This window comes from Pieris rapae, chromosome W (assembly GCF_905147795.1).
Source record: "Pieris rapae chromosome W, ilPieRapa1.1, whole genome shotgun sequence".
Lineage (NCBI taxonomy): Eukaryota > Metazoa > Arthropoda > Insecta > Lepidoptera > Pieridae > Pieris > Pieris rapae.
In genome coordinates this window covers 2518457-2523189 of record NC_059533.1, presented here as the reverse complement: position 1 = coordinate 2523189, position 4733 = coordinate 2518457, and the positions used below count along the sequence as shown (strand labels likewise).

The 4733-nt window shown below is 34.1% G+C and overlaps 1 long non-coding RNA gene across 1 annotated transcript; it reads right to left on the bottom strand.

Moving 5' to 3' along the window:
- Positions 1-1737: 1737 nt before the first annotated feature.
- Positions 1738-3026, bottom strand: LOC123690534. Its single transcript, XR_006751159.1, has 2 exons — positions 2569-3026; positions 1738-1949 (listed from the first exon to the last, which is right to left on the bottom strand). It is a non-coding gene; the product is annotated as an uncharacterized LOC123690534 (long non-coding RNA).
- Between the last annotated feature and the right edge of the window lie 1707 nt (positions 3027-4733).

Below are 4733 nucleotides of genomic sequence, written 5' to 3'. Positions count from 1 at the left end.
GTGCCAGCCCTGCACCTAACAATATAGGATTTCTGCTGACGAAGGACGCCACCGGCGACGCTAGATATAGTACTTAGTTTTAGGAATTCATTCTTGTAAGCATCGCGCTTGACATCACTCTATTAATTTGTAATTATAATAAATTAGTTTAATATTAAATTGGTTTTTTTTGGAGTGCACCGGCGGGTGAAATATAATTGGCGCAGTCGGTAGGATCATTAGTAGTTAATTTATCTGACTCCGAATCGACTGTGACATGTCCTGACGAGCGACCTCTTATTAGCCTTTCATCGACTGATACTGCACCAACTTTAAGAGCCTACAGCACTGACGAAAGCGCTGATATAAATCAGGAAGGTACAAAACATACTAGTCGCGAAAGTCCAATACTTGACATCCCCATAAGTGAAGACCCTCTTAACTTGTTTCGAAAGCAAATCCTAATAAAAATCACAAATAACTCACCCTCAACTAAACCCGTTCTTAATAGACCTTTTGAGAATTTTTCGCGCGTCTCTGTACAAATTAATGAGAACAGCCTTCAACAAGAAATTATCGCCATAATTAAAAAATATGTAGATCCGAAAATACGTACTGCTATACTCGTCGAACCCTTAGGAAAAATGTTGAGTACCTATTATCCAAAACACTTTTCGAAGCTCATCTATGAAATTATTACTTGTTAATTATACGGCAAGTTGAAAATATTAGAGATTATGTAACCCAACAGGACACGATTAGAAAATATCATGAAGGTAAAACCAACCACCGCGGAATAAATGAAACATATATGTCCTTATCCCAAAGGTATTTCTGGCCTAAAATGAAACATGATATAGTTAATTACATAAGCATATGCCCAATCTGTAACTCCGCAAAATACGACCGTAATCCCGTACACCCAGAGTTTAAAATTGTACCGCCGCCTTCTCGACCATTTGAAACAGTTCACATAGACGTCTTGACCTTAGAACAAGATAAATTTTTGACTTTCATTGACGCATTTTCTAAGTATGCTCAAGCATACCGACTTAATGACTGTACAGCTCCAAACATAATTGATAAACTATTAACTTTCATGACACATCATGGATCACCTATGACTTTAATTTCCGATAGAGGAACAGAGTTCACAAATCAAGTATTTGCTGAATTCCTACGCCTACATAAAATAAATCACCATATGATAGCACCTCACAGTCCTAATGAAAACGGAATGATAGAGCGTTTACATAGCACCCTTATAGAACATATTAGAATATTAAGATTGTTAAACTGAACGCATCCACTTAATATTATGTAGTCTGTATCAGTCAATGTAATCTGTATCTGTCAATGTAGTCTGTTATAATAAATATATCGCCCCTGTCTGTTCCAAGATATTGAGCGGTTCGCACCATTGTCTAACTCAGCTGTTTTATTTATTTCTCTTTACTAAATTCCTACTCTAAAATAGGGATGGCGATTCTTTACGAAAAAGATCGATTTTTAAATCGATTCGAATCGTAGTCTAATGAATCGATTCACGAAAAAATCGAGGCCTACAAAATCGATTCTTAAAAAATCGATCTTTTTTTCAAGTTTGCGTTTACAATGTAAATTTGTATCAATTTTACTAAAAACAAGATTAATATTGCAATTAACGATATCTTATCAATAAAATCAGGGAATTCAAAAATAACAATTATTTTTATTACCGTATCAAACTATAAGATCAACTATAAAAAAAAATAAGTATTTATATACTGAATGTTTTTATTGATTGCAAAAAAGTAAAAAATAAGGTAAGAGTTAAAAGTTTAAATATTAAGCATTGGGAATTATAACTGGGAACTATAGTTCCCAATGCTCAGTTTCCCTTAGTTTTTACGTCCTGGTGACAATATTTGCATGTGCCTCCGAAGTCTTTTTTAATAAAATGATTCCATAAATCACTTCTACCCGACATGCTGAAAAAATATATTTATTCCTCATTTATTTTATGTATTAAACTTGATAAACAATGATATTTTAAGTAATTAGTCACTAGTTTCGAGTAATATTCAAAATCCTATTAGGATTAGTTAGCATAATTTCTTAATGAATTTAAAAGAATAAAATATTCTTATAAAATATATGAAAGAATAGTTTAACATTTTATAAAAAAGTAACCTTTATATAAAAATAGCACCAAATGTGAATCGATTAATTAAGATACGAATTGCTTTAAAAATTGATATTTTTCGGAAAGAATCGCCATCCCTAGCCTGGCGATTACTTGATTATAATAAAATTAGAGTAAAAGCGATAGTTTATTTTTAAAATGATAATGGGAGCTTTACTATTTTTTCTGTAAACAAGATGAATAATTTGATGGTTTGACGTTAAATAGATAATTGGACATAAAGTAATCGTGAATGAAGTATGAACACTTCCATCAATAAGAATTCCACATATTACTTATTAGTTATTTCAATGCTGATTATTCCTGTGTAAAAGTAAATTTAAATGATAATCACAACTAACAGAACAAACTGAAAATAATAGCGTCAAAGTAAAAAATAAGAAGCGCTTTACTTATTTACTTACCTACTCTCAATTAGTTATTATTTCGCAACAAACACTACATGAAAATCTGATGAAAATCAATCATGAAAATACTTATATTACGCTAATAACAGTATTCATTAAACGACAACAACAAATGAATAATGCAATATCAATCGTCACAGATTATAAATACATAAAGTCAAAGACTACAAACGTAACTTTTTTATTAAAGAGAGGCGAGTAAAGGATACTAAACATACAGCCATCTCGCGAGTTTATGAGTAGTTAACTCTTTAACCGGCAGCACTCTTATAATTCAGGCACATTCAACTAAATGCAAATAATTGTATGGTTTATACCAAAACAGAAAAAATCGAATGTCGATTTTCAAGGGTGATATATCGATTCAGTGAATCGACACAGTACTTCATATCGATTTAAAAAATCGATATTTTCTGCTCGAAAAATCGATTCTTCGATTAATCGATCTCAGATCGCCATCCCTACTCTAAAATAGTTTGTAACAGGTTATGGGCCCAGACGCCCGGATAGAAATAGGGAAGTAGGATTTATAAAGTGATAGGCATCACGTTGATGCAAATTGATTTCGTGATACGTCGCGACGTCATTAACTTTTCAGCTTACAATGGCGGACCCCCGTTTTGCTCAAATTGATCGTTTGGCGGGCCGTGATAATTATCCTACATGGAGTTTCGCGGTGAAAACCTTTTTAGAGCATGAAGATTTGTGGAAATGTGTCGAGACATCGGGCATGGCTTTTACGAAGACCGAAGATACGAAGGCAAGGTCAAAAATAGTCCTTCTAGTTGACCCTATGAACTATGTTCATATCCAGGATGCCACCACGGCTAAGGAGGTATGGGATAACCTGAGAAAGGCTTTTGATGACTCCGGCTTGTTGAGGAAGGTAGGTCTTCTGCGAGAACTAATTACAACAGATCTGGAAAGTTGTGGTAGTGTTGAGAACTATGTCAACAAAATCATCACATGTGCACACAAGCTTCGTAATATAAAATTCATTGTAGATGATGAGTGGCTCGGCACATTATTATTAGCCGGGTTACCAGAGTCATATAGTCCTATGATTATGGCTATGGAAAGCTCAGGTGTGTCCATCACTGCTGATTTAGTTAAAACAAAGATTTTACAGGATGTAAAGTCTCCGGACAACTCATCTGTTTTTTTTTTCAAATTTCTACAAAGGCAAGGCAAAGAATAGTAAATGTTCAGGTTTTAAAGCAAATAGTAAAGGTCCCAGGTGCTTTAGGTGCAATAGGCATGGTCATTTAGCCAAATTTTGTGCCTCAAACAGCTCAAATCAAAAGAATAAGTCTGAAACTATTAATACTTCTTCTAGCTATGTTGCAGCGTTTCCAGCCTCACCAGGCCTAGAGAGTGGATGCTGGTACATTGATTCAGGAGCTGCAATGCACATGACAAACAAGAGAGATTGGCTTTATGACTACGGACCTGCTTTAGTAACAAACATTAAAGTTGCAGACAACAAAATATTAACAGTAAAAGGCTGTGGTAAAGTAAATATAGAAACATATGATGGTGAAAGTGAATTAAAAATTGGTACAATACAAGTAAAAAATGTTTTATATGTGCCAGATTTGGCTGTTAATCTTCTGTCAGTCCGCCAAATGACACAGAATAACTGTCAAGTAAAATTTAGTAAGAATACATGTAATGTTTATAAAGAGTCTAAATTAATTCTCACTGGATATATAAAGAACAATTTATATGTGGTTCATAATGAAACTTATGCTTTGATGTCATCTGTACATCTATGGCATCAAAGGATGGGTCATCTAAATTATAATGATCTTCAGAAACTTAATGAGTCTACAGATGGAGCAGATATAGAATCAAGTAGAGAGGAGCATGTGGTATGTAATACTTGCTTAAAAGGTAAGCAAACAAGGCAACCATTCAAACATGCTGGCACAAGGGCTTCCGCCCTCCTGGAGTTGGTGCATTCAGATGTATGTGGGCCAATGGAGGAAAAGTCTCTCGGTGGTGCCAGATATTATGTCACTTTTGTCGACGATTGGTCTAGAAAGGTATTTGTTTACTTTATCAGCTCTAAATCACAAGTACTCGAAAAGTTTAAAGATTTTAAGCTACTAGTAGAGAATCAATTAAATGCTAAAATTAAAACACTAAGATATGATAATGGG